Source organism: Octodon degus, unplaced genomic scaffold (genome assembly GCF_000260255.1).
Source record: "Octodon degus isolate 3935 unplaced genomic scaffold, OctDeg1.0 scaffold00296, whole genome shotgun sequence".
In the NCBI taxonomy this organism is placed as follows: Eukaryota; Metazoa; Chordata; class Mammalia; order Rodentia; family Octodontidae; genus Octodon; species Octodon degus.
The window spans coordinates 1,458,625-1,473,270 of NW_004524872.1; the positions used below are offsets into that span (position 1 = coordinate 1,458,625).

The following is a 14,646-nucleotide window of genomic DNA, read 5'->3' on the forward strand; positions in this document are numbered from 1 at the left end:
TAACTCAGTAGTGTCCCAAATTTTCTGATCAAGGAGATTATGGGGCCAATGAGGAAAGTGATCGATGATGTAGAGTGTGCCTAAGGAGAGTCACATGGAGAGAGAACATTCTCTCAGGTTTTCACAGAGAGCACGTTGGCCAAGCAATGGCTGTGACTCATCCACATGGCTGACACTGACAAAGAATCTATAATCTGAGGTACAGGATCTCAGGATAAATCCTGAGGGGATTTCACTGACCTTATCAGATCCAAAAGCTACAACTCTTGTTGTATAGGTCTGGCTTTATCTTGTTCTTAACCATCCAGCAGAAAAGTATAAAAACAAAATATAAGAAGTAAAGCCATGCTGTTATGTTGAGCTGTGGAGGACTCAGGTCAACAATTTTTGACACTGCCAGTCAAGCGGAAGACCCAATACTATTATAGACTACTGGACTCTTTTAGAATAGTTTGCTGAGTTAACACACCTATAATATTCAAATGATGGAACTAAACAAAAAAGGGGATATAGATGAATGTCCATTTTGTATCTGTGTATTCAAAATGGTTAGGATAGATATATAGTTACATTCTCTTAATGAACAGAGGGATTTGTTCTAATAGTGTTTGTAAATAGGATATCATGTCCGCATCTTGTACAGCAAATAATCATTAGGAAGAGAGTATGCAATGTGTTAATTATTGAAACTGTCCTACCAATTTGATTTGAAACGGTCTCATTGCTACTTGTTTCTCAATAAAATTATGGAAAAAATATATATAATTTTAAAAAAATAAAAAAAATTTAAAAATGGGGATATAAATGAAGGACCATTTTGTACATGTATATACAAAACAGGATAGATATACAGCTACTTTCTCTTAATTGAATATGAAAAAAGATTTGTACTAATAGTGTATGGAGACAGGATATCATGTCTGCATCTTGTACTATGAATAACTACTATGAAGATAACAATATACAATGTATTAATTATTGTAGCTGTCCTACTAACCTGTTTTGAAACTGTCTCATTGCTATTTCTCAATAAAATTTAAAAAAAGATTATTACTATAAAAGACTGCCATTAATCACCCTCAAAATACTCCCCCTCACTTCAGACACATTTATGATATCATTCTTGCCATTTTGTGAAGCAGCTGTGAAAGTCCTTTTTCATGAGCATCTACATGTAGTGATCAAAAATATGGTGAATGCTGCAGCTGAGCGCAGTACAGTAAAAAGGCAGGTTTGTAAAAGCATCATGGCCCATCCTTATCCACTGTATTCATGGGATCTGATACCAAAAGCCTTCTGACTTTTTTACAAAGTAAAAAATAAGCATAAAAGACGAATATTTTGAATTGATCTGGGACATTTGAGGCAGATACAACAGCACCTGAGCATAAAGTGCAAAATGATGGAGTGTATCCGAAGAGAAGGTCATTATCCTGGGGGTAATAGCAAGCATCTGCCTGGCAAGTGCAAGGTCCTGAGTTCCATCCCAGTACTGCATGCTGGTTCCAGAAACCTGGGCATGCTGTGTCAGCCCCAGAATTGGGCATGGTGGTGCATGCCTGTGATCCCAACACTAAGGAGGCTGAGACAGGAGGATCACTGTGAGTCCGAACTGCATAGCGAGATCCTGTATCACACACACGCACACAAATATCTATCCATTTATCTATCTCTATATACATGTACCAAATTTTTCAATCATTGTTCACATATTCAACAAGAAATATTATGCGATAATTTCCCATATAAACATACACAAAACTAAAGCCTCTGATATTAAAAAAAACTATATCACAACCTAAAAAGGTTTATTCCATGAAAACTCAACAATAAAATCCATCATAGCATAAAAATGATTATCTGATCAGTACAATCCATAAATTTTTTTTTAATAAATTGAGACTATTAAATTAAAAAAAAATTCCCAGCAAACAATGAAAAGGAGGGCACTTGTATAATGTAGCAAGTGTGATGCACCAAAAACCTAAGCCAACATACTTAATGGTATGATAATGAACTCTTATCCACTAAGATTAAGATCAGAATATCCGTATCATCATTTGTTTTCAACGTTATTATGGAGATCCTATTGGATCTAATAAAATAAAAAGTTTAAGGGTTAAAATTTAACATAAAATTCATGTCATTTCCAGACAATACAAAAGCACGTTCAAATAACACAAAAGAGCCCACGTATTAGAAGCTCTATGAATAAGTAAGTAAATTCAGCCAGGTCACTGGCTCTAAGCTCAATTAAAAAATAACATATTTCTGTTTAAAATCAACAAATAAAAATGAAAAATTTAAAACAGTATCATCTCCTACATTAACAGCATAAAAATGCATTTAAAACATCAGATCCTTAGAATAAATCTAATGAAAGATGTGCAAGTCCACTATACAAAGAAGCAGAGAAAAAATTCTTGAGGGAAAACAAAGAATTTCAATAAAGGGAACGATAATCTATGTGCATATATTAGAAAATTCAATATTAAAAAGATGCCATTTCTCTCCAAACTGATTTGAAGTCAATGCAATGCCAATCAAAAACATTTAGTGGATTAACACTGTGTGTATGAAAATAGAGAATACGATATTTAATGTTTATACTGAACTGTAACAGGTCAGGAACAGTGAAGACATTCTTTAAGAATAAGATATAAGATTTATACTTCTGTACACTATGAATTATTATAAAACACAGAAATTAAGACATTATGATGGGGCATAAGGATAGAAAAAAAACCAAAACAAAACTAGGGTCTTCCTTCCTAAAAGAACACTAAGGTATGAAAAGGTATACTATGGATTTTATAACATATAGAAATAAAACATGACATAACAAAATGGACTGGAGAATGAAAATATAGTTCCATAAGATTCTTACATTGTATGTAAAGTTGCATATGTATTATTGGGTTACAGACTGTACAAAGCAGCATATTACAAATCATAGCACAACCACTAAAATGATAAAACAGGTAGAGCTAACAAGACAATAGTGGAAATAAAACTGAATAATTAACATCGAGCAAAGAAAAATGTAGCAAGATGACAGATTTAAACCAAGCCATACTGACAGTTATAATAAATAAGAATGGCTTAAAACCAGTGTTACACAACAGAGCTTTGTCTGATAAGGACTGAAATCTAGCTAGCATGACCAAAGATCTGAATTTTTAATTCTAACATATGGCTAGCAGCAACTATATCAATGCAGGTCTAAATGCTTTAATTAAAAGGCACAGAATCTCAGATTAGATATAAAAGAAAGACCTTTAATTCTGTCTTCAAGAAATCCACTTGAAACATACAGTTATAAACAGGTTAAATGTAAATGGATGGATGAAGATAAGCAAACACAAAGTTGAAGAGCCTACATTAGTATCAGACAAAGTAGAATCCACAAAAAGCGCCCTTACCAAGGGAGAAAAGGGGACATTTCATGATGTAAAGGGTCAAGTCATCAAGAAAACATAATGTACATGTATATGTATATAAACTCACTAACAAATGCTTCAAAACACAGAAAGCAAAAGCAGAAAAGATAAATACATAAATCCTTAATTAGGCTCATTCCAAACACTCCATTCACTGCAAACAAGAGGAACATATTGGTGAGAATACAAAAACTATGAACAATGCCATTAACCAAATGGCTTTTTTCTAAACAAAAAAAAATTTCATAGAATACCTTATCTAGCAATAACGTAAGATATATTTTTCTCTTAAGCCCATGAATCCTTCACAAAGACACACCACGACCACGGTCTAGGTCATAAAGCAATTGTTACATGTAAAAAGTTTTGAAGTAATACTCAGAATATTCTCTGATCACAACAGATTTAAGCCAGAAATTGGAATGACAACATTTTTTTTTTTTTTTTTTTGCAGAACCGGGGATTGAACTCAGGCCCTTGCACTTGCCAGCCAAGCACTTATTCTACTGAGCTATCTCCCTAGCCCCTAAACTAGAAATTGGAAACCGAAAAATTTCTGAGGGGCTGGGGAGATAGCTTGGTGGTCAAAGTGCCTGACTGGCAAGCACAAAGCCCTGGGTTTGATCCCCAGTAATGCATGCTGGGCTGGACCTGGAAACTGGGTGCGGAGGCATACTCCTGTAATCCCAGCACTGGGGAGGCTGAGGAAGGAGGGTCACTATGAGTCTGAACTGCGTAGCAAGACCCTGTATCAAATAAATAAATAAATAAGAAAAATTTTTGAGAAATCTCTCCCAAATTGGAAGTTAGAAAATATAATTCTAGGTAAGTACAGGGTTGTACCTGGAAGACTGAGGCAAGAAGAGTACAAGTTTAAAGCAGCTTGGGCAACCTAATGGCTTAGCAAGAGCCTGTTCTCAAACTAAATAGTGCTGAGGATATAGCTCTGTGTGAACACCCTGGGTTCAATCCCTACTACCATCACCAAACACACACACACACACACACACACACACACACACACACACACAGTCTCCCTCCCTCCCTCCCTCCCTCCCTCCCTCTCTCTCTCTTTCTTTCTAGGAAACCACTGGTTAAAGAAGTCAGAAGGAAAGTTAGAGATAGCTGAAACTAAATCAGACCACTAAATCAGTACTTAGGGAAATTTATAGTTCTCAATTTTCACAAAAGAGAAAAAAAAAACCTTTAAATAAATTAGTGGTTTAATATCTACCTTAAAAACTAGAAAATGAATAAACTAAGCAAAAAAGAGACAAAGATAAAAGCAAAAATCAATGAGGTAGAAAATCAAAAATATTAATGCAGCCAAAAATTGTTTCTTTGAAAAGACTAAAAAAACTAGTAAACATACAAGTGGGTAGACTTAGAGAAAGTAGACTCAAACTAATATCAAGTGTGAAAGAAAGAGGGGCTATCACTTCAGCTTTTTTTTTGTACCGGGGATCAAGCTCAGGACCTTGCACTTGTCAAGCAGGTACTTATGCCATGGAATTATCCCCCTCTCCTACCTTCTTTTGTACTGGGGATTGAACTCAGGATCTTGTGCTTACCAGGTAGGTGCTTAAGCTGCTGGGCTATCTCCCTGGCCCTTCAGATCTAAAGACATTAAAAAGACAAGAGGAGGTACTACAAATAACCTTATACCAATGAATTAGAAAGAGATAAAATGAACAAATGCCTTGAAAGACACAAATTACTCAATCTTATTCTAAAAAAACCAAAAAACCAAAACAGATTCCAAAACCTTCATACCTAAATAGTCCTATATTTATTTAGATAGCTCAGTGGAATAAGCGCTTGCCTAGCAAGCACAGGGGCCTGAGTTCAATCCCTGGTTCTGCCAAAAAAAAAAAAAAAAAAACCCCAAAAAACAAAAAACATTTAATTAATTAATTAATTAATTAATTTGGCACAGGGTCTCTTGCTATGCAGCTCAAAGTCAATACTGATCCTCCAGTGCTGAGATTATAGGTGTGCACCACTGTGCCTGATTTTGGGGCCAGCACAGAGCACCTGAGGTTCCTGGATAAGCAAGGCATGTGGCACCAGGGGTTGAACTCAGGACCTTGTGCTTGCCAGGAAGGCACTTAGACCATCGAGCTATCTCCTCAGCCCCACTCCTACATTTATTAAAAGAACTCAATCCACAGTTAAAAATTTTCTGAAAATAAAAAATGAAAAACGGCTTTATTTGTAAATTCTACCAAATCTTCAAGGAAGAATAACACCAATTCTGTGCAAACTTCTGAAAGTGAAGAAGAGGGTTGAACATTTCCCAATTCATTTTATGAGGCTTTGATACCACAGAGAGGCATACCTTCTTAAAAAGTTTCAGAAAATTAAATCAAGCAAGGTACTGGTATGGAAAAAGACAATGAAAACAAATGAGAGATATATTTTAGGAAATCAAATTGGTTTACCACCTCGCATTAATCACTGTAATGCATCATTTAACTGATTAAGATATATATAAAACACTAACAGAAAATCCTCAACCTGAACCATACATCTATAAAAAGCAAAAGCCAATCATCAGATTTAATGGTAAGATGGAACAATTCTCTCCTAAGATCAGAAGCAAGACAAGAAAGCCAACATACTACTGGAATAACCTAACATCAACCTAGTGTAATATAGCAAGCAGAAGGAATAAAAAGGACATAGATTAGAAAGAAGTAAAACTGCCTAGGTCTGATGCTATGATTGTGTACCTAAGACATTCCTAGTGAGTCTATAAAAAAGCTGCCCGAGCTAAATGAATTAATTGAAATCACAGGAAACAAGGTCATTAATGTAAAAATCAATTTTGTTTCTATTTCAGTAAATAATTAAAAATTAAAACAAAAAATACCATTTATAGTAATATCAAAGACCATAAAATATTGTGGGATAAATTTAATGAAATAGGGCTGGCAAGTGCAAGGTCCTGAGTTTGACTTCCAGTACCAAATAAATAAATAAAAATGTAATGAAATATATGCAAGGACTATATAGTAAGAACAAAAAATCTTCAATAATAAGCAAAGAATACCTATGTGAACAAAAGTGTTATCACATTCATGCATCAGAAGATGAAATATAATGAAAACATCGATTTTCTCCTATACAGTCAATAGTTCTTGTGTTCTACAACAAATCTCAGTAATTTTTTAAAGGAATTGGGCATTATAAATACAAAATTTATATAAAAATGGAAATGACATCGAGGAGTCAAATAACTTGAAAAGTAAAAATACACTTAGTTGACTACCAGATTTCAAGATTAAAAAAACCCTACAGTACTCAGCAGTATGACATGGGCATACAGACAAAAAGATCAATAGAACAGAACTAGAATTCACGAATTCACAAATACACATACAAATTATTTTTAAGATGCTAAGGTAATTTAATCCAATAAATGTTAAATTCAACACTAATAATTTTGCTAGCATAATTAGACGAAAACGATCCTTGACCCTTCACACAGTAAACAAAAACTAGTTGAAACAGATTATAGACCAAACTTAAAATCCTATCAAAGTTTTCAAAAAAAACCACAGGAAAGTCTTTGATTTCTGGATGTGTAGGTCATAAAAAGCAGGAGGCAGCCAGTCGTGTTGGCATGTAGTCCTACCTCTTAGGACTGCTGAGGTAGCTGGATACTTCAGGGCTAGCCTCAGCAACATAGTGAGAGCATCCCACCATGCACCCCGCAAAAGCGAAGCCTGAAAGAGCTGCTATACTGAACATGGGCAAATTAAACACTTTTGCTGTTTAAAAGATACTGTTAAGAGGTGGTGATGAGGAAGAAGGGGAAAAATAATTGGGATGTGTTATGTACATCTATAGATCCCAGCAATGAGTATAATCATTATGTACTACAACATGCACTAATAAAAATGAAAAAGTTTAAAAAAAAAATACTGTAAAGAAGTTAGAATTTCAGGAAGAAAATAATTAGAAATAAAGACTGAAAAACAAAAACAGCACCTGAAAGAATGAGCAACATCATCAGTTATAAGGAAAATATAAAGTAAAATTAATGTGGTATTAATTCATATGCAATACAATTACTGAAACTAAGACCACTGACAATTTATGAGTTGGAAAGGATGTGGCATAATTACAACTTTCACATAGTAGTGACTATGACATAAAACGGTGCTACTATTTTGGAAAACAGTTTGACAGCTTCTTAGAAAGTAAACACATGATTTGGTATTTGTACTTCTAGATATAGATTCAAAAAGAAAATGCATGTCTATACAGATATATTCATGAACATTCACAGCAGCTTTATTCACAATAGCAAAAAATGATAACTCAAATGTTTACCAAGTGTGACTTAACCAGATTTGATATAGCCCATACGATAGAATAGTACTCTGTACTAAATAGCAAAGAACTACTGATGCATGCAGCAATAGGGGTAAATCACAAAAAGGCATTATCTGAAGAACATAAATGATAGTTGCACTTATAGAAAAATCTAGAGTGCTGGGGAGATAGCTCAGTGGCATAAATGTCTGTTTGGCAAGTGCAAAGTCCTGAGTTTGATCCCTGGTTACTGCCCCCACCCCCCAGAAAAATCTAGAAAAGACAAAATCTAAAGTAGCACAAAGCTGTTTAGTGGTTGCTTGGTGCCAAAAACAAAGGTGGAACTGAACAGAATGGAGCAAAAGGTAATTAACAGGAATGATCAAAATGTTCCAAATTTTAATTGTGGTAGTGATCTTACAGATACAGATATTTGTGAAAACTGATGAACATGTTCACATAAAATGGATTAATTTTATGTGACAGAGGGTATAGATCAGTAGTACGGCTCTTGTTTTGTGCAAGGCCCTGGATTCAATCCCTGATACTGTAAAAAAGAAAAATGACATAAAAAGCACTCATCAGAAAGAGAAAGACTGGCTAAATGAACTACATTAAGTATAAAGAACTTCTGTTATTACCAAATCCTTTCAAAAAGTGAAAAATATCAGGAAAAATATCTGCAGTATGCAGAACCAATGAATGACTGTTATAGAGAATATATAAATCATGCTTAAAAATCTGCAAAAAAAACCAAACCATGACAACCCAATTGAAAGAAAAACATGATTTTTAAACAGAGTACAAATATTAATATTCAAATAGTTGGTAACATGAATAAGTGTTCAACAGCTTTAGTCATCAGGAAAATAGAAATTAAAATTAAAATGGAATAATACCACACTGCACAAAAGAGATAAATGTGTGCCTGGGGACATCACTCAGTGGTAGAGCACCTGTCTAGCATCCACAAGGCCTGGGTTTGATCCCCGGTATTGTGAAGGAAAAAAAAAAAAAAGAACAAGAAGAAACAAAACAAAACAAAACAAAAATCAAAACAAAGAAAGAAGAAACAAAACAACCTAAAAGACTATACCAAAAACTCCAGAAGATATGAAGCACCTGGAACTCCCCACACTCTGCTGGTGGAAGTGTAAACTGGTACAGTATTTTGGGAAATACCTATCAGACTGGAAGGAAACACATTCACTGTGACTTAGTAATATCACAGCCAGATCTGTGTGTATACTCCCAAAGAAATTCACACATATAAAGGTACAAAAGATCTGTACAAGAATGTTCAAAGCAGAATCACATGTAATAGCCCCAATTAAAAAAACAATGCCTTCATAGAGATTTTTATGGGGCCACAGAGGAATGTGATTGATGATATAGAGTGTGCCTAAGGAGAGTTATATGGAGAGAAAACATTCTCTCAGGCTTTCACAGAGAGCAAATTGGCCAAGCAATGGCCGTGACTCATCCACATGGCTGACACTGACAAAAGATCTACAAAGTGTAGTACAGGATCTCAGAGGGGACTTGACTGACCTTATCAGACACAAAAGTTCCATTTCTTGTTATATAGGTCTTGCTTTATCTTGGTCTTAACCATCCAGCAGAAAGGTAAAAAAAAAAAAAAAAAAAAAAACAAGTTACAAGGGGCGAAGCTGGTATGCTGGGCTGTAAAGGGCTCAGGTCAACGACTTCGGACATTGCCAGTCCTGTGGATAACCCACTACTATTATGGACTACTGGACTATATTGGATTATTTTGCTGAATTCACATACGTACAATATTTAAATGACAATGGAATACCCTTCTCTGACAAAACTAAACAAAAAAAGAGGATACAAACGAATGACCATTTTGTACCTGTATATACAAAATAGGATAGATATACAGCTACTTTCTCTTAATTCAATGAGAAGAAAGATTTATACTAATAGTGTTTGGACAGGATATTATGTCAGCATTTTGCAGTATGAATAACCACTAAGAAGACAACAATATGCAATGTATTAATTATTGCAACTCTCCTAATCAGTTCTGAAACTGTCTCATTGCTATTTGTTTCTCAATAAATTATTTAAAAAAATAAAAAACAATGTCTAAATAGAGAAACACAGTAACAGTAGAATCCATAAACTGTGGTACATTGATCCAACAGGGTATTTGTATGTTGACAAAAGTGAAGGACCACTCGGACAGAAAAAAAAGACGAATCTTAAAATGCTTGAGATATACAGATACAAACCATAAACATATTATATATATATATATATATATATATATGCTCCCCCATTCAACCTATAAACTCAATATAGTGTTATTGATAAATAATAATTGCTAAGTAACAAATTCTTAGCATATGCCTATTGCCATTCTAAGTAAATTTTGTGCACTTGACTCAATTTTCACTTTTTTTTTTTTCTTTTTTGGTGGTACCATGGATTGAACTTGGGACCTTGCACTTGCCAGGCAGGTGCTTATGCTGCTGAGCTGTAACTCCAGCTCACACAACTTTCTAAATTAGATGTCATAAAGTATCCCAAATGTGTAAATTTAGTCACAAAGACGTTAAATAGCTTTCTGAAGCCTACAGAGTAACTAAGCGCTAGAGCTAGGAGGTGAAGGCGGAGAGCCCCTGGCGTGTACTCTAAACACTGTTCCACATGGTAGCTCAGGGGCAGAACTGTAATGGAAAGATGGAGAGAGAATAAATGTGCAGGAAGAGTGAGAAGAATGACTAAGTCCCTACGCTGCTTAAAAAAAATCAATAGATAATAACTAAAATCGGTGGGAAGTGGAGACGAGGATCAAAAATATCACTATAAGCATGTGAAAAAGTCTGGAGAAAAGAACAGAAAAAGCAGCAAAAGCCACAACAACGTAACTGCTTCTAGGAAATGGGTCACAGTGGACCAGGGACTGCTGTATTTAACTTAAAAGCTCTGTAACATTCTTTCTTATTTTAAAAACCACAAGCACAGGCCAGGCATGGTAGCCTACACCGTAATCCCAGCCCTTGGGAGGCTGAGGGAAGATGGCTTCCAGGGCCAGCCTGAGCTATGTAGTAAGTCCAAGACCAGCCTGAACTGCACAGTGAGACCCTCTCTCAAAAAGAAAACTCATATGCACATTGTTTGACAAATTTTTTTAAAACAAATATTTGAAAAAGAACTGCCACCATTTATTGAATCCAGGTCCTTGGCACTTTGCTAAACATTTTTAATGCTCAAGGAATTCTAGCACTATGGACAATATTCTGTTTTGCTGATGAAAAACAAGCTTAGCCAGGCATGGTGGTACGTGCCTATAATCCCATTGCTTGGGAAGCTGAGGCGGGAGGGTCATCCTGAGTTCAAAGCCAGCCTGGGTTTAACAATGAGTTTAACAATGCCAGCCTGAACCCTGTCTCAAAAAAGTCATAAACTAAACAAGGGCTGCGTATATGGCTCAGTACAAAGGTCCTGGGTTCAATTTCCAGTATTGAAAAGAAAGAGAAGCCACATTAAGGATTCACCTGCTTAGGCTCACTGGCTAGCAAGTGTTACAAGTGTGGTGCAATGAGATCCCAGGGTCTGTCTCTCCTTGTGAGCATGGACAATAAAGGCCTACATCGCAATGGCAGCAAGTTACGTGGCAGGATGTTTAGCAGGCAGCCTAGACATACGTGACTTGCTACTTGCTGGGAGGATGGAAGAAGAGTTAGGATACAATCTGAGAAGGATGCCCAGGTTTCTGATTTGAGTAAAATAGGGACATACTATTTATCTGGCCTACCACAGGGTCCATGGAAAGAAGAGTCAAAGTCCAAGGCTCTTATGTTTTGTTCAGAAGCTCAGTCACAAAGAGTGTAGAGTCCTATGTGTTTGTCGGTTACCTGTGGGCACAGGTACTGCGGTGAGTAGAATTTATAGGTTTTTTTCTTAGGAAAGAATTTGGTTCTATTGGTGTGGGGCTTGTGCACATGTAGAGCACAACCATTTCTTTCTCCCTGTACACCTGAGTAACATAGTGCGCTTCCACTGGTTACAAGTCACTACTAGGGTGAGTGTAATGGGGGTGACTTCCTCCATACACACGTACTGTGAGGTCCAGAGAGCTGGAATCACAGCATGAGTTAAGGTAGTATTACTCTTCACCATCATTTACTGTACATTTCCTATGTCCATTCTGTGTGCAATCTATGAGGCAGGCACAACCAGGCCTCGCTGCCACCAGAGGAGGCGTTTGGGCACTTCCATGGAAGTGAGTGATGGGCTGAGACCCTGATTTAAGAGCAGACAGGATGGTTCTTTGAGGCATGGGCTCTTCCTCAGTACACAAAGTTGGGGCACTTGGGAATGGGATTTAAGAGTGGAGGAGGGACAGTTTTGCAGGGGAGTAGGTCAAAGTCATGGATCGGTGATATAGTCCAGGATTCAAGGAAAAGGGCTGAGGAAGTCAATTTCAGATTATCCAGGTGCAGGTGAGCTGTGGAAGGGAGAGGAGCACTGAAAGCAATGAGAGAAGCCATCACAAAGCTTGGGCAAGACTGATGTTGAGCTCATTATCAGAGACACGAGACATGAGGGGAAGGGGAGCAGCTGGGAAAGCAGCAGTTTCACTCTAAGAAGCTGGGGCCCTGACCCATTTCCAGGCCTCTCTAGCTTGCTACCTCACTGGCCTCCCCAGCTCTGCCGCCATCATATTCACTGTCCTTGAGCCACTCTGGCTCCCTCCAACCTGGCCTCCCCTCCCACCACATGGCCCCTCTGTCCCCCATGCTTGCTCCAGCTTTCTTCTACTTCCACATCTCACTACCAACTGGGGCAGTTCTACCATTTAAATAATTCAAACATTTTACTGAAATATAATCCACTCATCTCTCAAAACTGAAGTTTCAGTGCTTCTAAGACACCTTCTCTTAGCTCTGTGTCAGCCCCAGAACAAGGTCTCACATCATGTCACATTTCTCCTTTATAGCACAGAAAATGGCTGAATAGCTGTTTCCAGTATATTAATTACAGATTGCATCTCGATCTTTACCTTCAGGTAAGTTCCATGAGGGTAGGAATTGAGTTTGTCTAAATCAGAGGTCAGAAAACTTGTTTTGGCTCTATGAGCTATAAGATCTTAGTTAAAACTATTCAGTTTGGTTACTATAGCCTGAATATACCAAAGACAGTTGCGATTGTTCCTTTTTTGTTGTTACCAGGAACTGAACTCAGGACCTTGTCCTTATCAGGCAGGCAATGTGTCACTGAGGTATATCCCCAGCCAAGCAATTGTTTCAATAAAGTGAGGCAGAACAAAAGGTCATACTTTACTGACACCTAATCTAAATCACCAGCACCCAAGCTAGCATTTTTTCACACATAGTTGGTACTCAATGAACGATGCTTAAAGAAAAAGCTGTTGAATTTGGTGATGGATTGTGACTGGTACCAAGGGAAGGTGGTTTAGTGGTGGAGTAGAAGTGAGATGACAGTGTTGTGAGAGCAACACTGATAAAGCTTGTCTTTCAGGTGGAACTTGCTTTGTGGAGCAGGGTTGGGGAAGGGTGCTGCTGTAGGGGAGGAGGTGGACAGGGAACACGTTTGCAGGCTATACCAAGAAGGTACAGTGCAGGGAAACTGACAAAGCAGCAGGGATCCAGCGCTCTGAAGGGGAGTTGGTCACAAGGGAGGAGGTCACCGAAAAGCAAGGAAAGACAGCAGGAAGAGAAGAAAATCTTGCATCCTTCCTTCCTGGGAAATGGAAGCCACAACACCGTGGTGGAGAACAGACCGGAGATAGCTGAGGACCACAGCATGGGGCATACTGGGCAGAATGGAAGCCCAGTATGGGCTACTAGGGTTCAAAAAGCTACATTCCTCATTTCTCTCTAATTCACTGGAGACTAATCAAAGTGCCAGCTAAGTGTCTTGTGGGTTCTGGGTTTTTGGATCTGACTCAGTGTGAAGTGTGTCACTTACTGAATCACCAGTGCTACCTGTTGCCACTTCCTATCACTTCACTTTCCCATGCAGGTAGTGACAGGTAGGGCCTGAGGAGGATGAGGTCATGCTTTAAACATGTGAACACACCCAGTTTGTTCTCTCTCTTCTTCTGTTTTTTTTTTTTTGAGATAGGAGTCTCGACTATGTAGCCGGCCTTTAACTCTCTACGATCCTCCCGCTTCAGCGTCCTGAGTGTTGGGACTACAGGCATGTGCCACCATGCCCAGTACCAGTTCTTTCTTTTTTTTTTCGTGCCAGAAATTGGACTCAGGAATTTGTGTTTGCCAGGCAGGCGCTTTGCTGCTAAACTATATCCCTGGCCCCAGTTCTTTCTTAAAGGATACTAAAAAACGTTTTACCTGCAGAAATAATTATAGATTTCATCCCTGTAATATCAAATGTGAGGGAAGCTTGCAGAGTTTGACAAAGTGGATATTAAAAATACCAAGCACATAAACTAACAACAGGAGATTATAATTTCTCAGTAGATGATCCTCTGGGAGTTTCCCTCTCATAGGCTGTAAAATATTTCTTTATGAGGTAAAGAATGATCTGTGTAGAGTACAAAGCCATATTTTATTCTAAAGATATATAATACAGAACCTTTTAATGGAGAAAACCATTTGACTGATTGGGTTTGGTAATGACAGAGCACAGCAGTTATTTAATTCTACAGGATGAACATAGTATTAAAACCTATAAATCAACTTATCACACAAAAACATTGATATGTAAATATTAATACTTTTGTAGAATTAAAACAAACCCAAAATAACAAACGATAGGCAGTCAACTTCAATTACCCATAACTCCAAAAACCTAAAAAACCTAACATCTCAACAATGATTCAATATTACGACCAGTGTAGGAATGTTATTAGAAGGGTTTGGAGTGTGTT

At 37.2% G+C, this 14,646-nt stretch overlaps 1 protein-coding gene across 1 annotated transcript in view; it reads right to left on the bottom strand.

Annotated features, from left to right (window-relative positions):
• Rab22a (RAB22A, member RAS oncogene family) overlaps positions 1-14,646 on the bottom strand; it is a 68,163-nt gene that overhangs the window by 51,769 nt on the left and 1,748 nt on the right. The window lies entirely within an intron of this gene.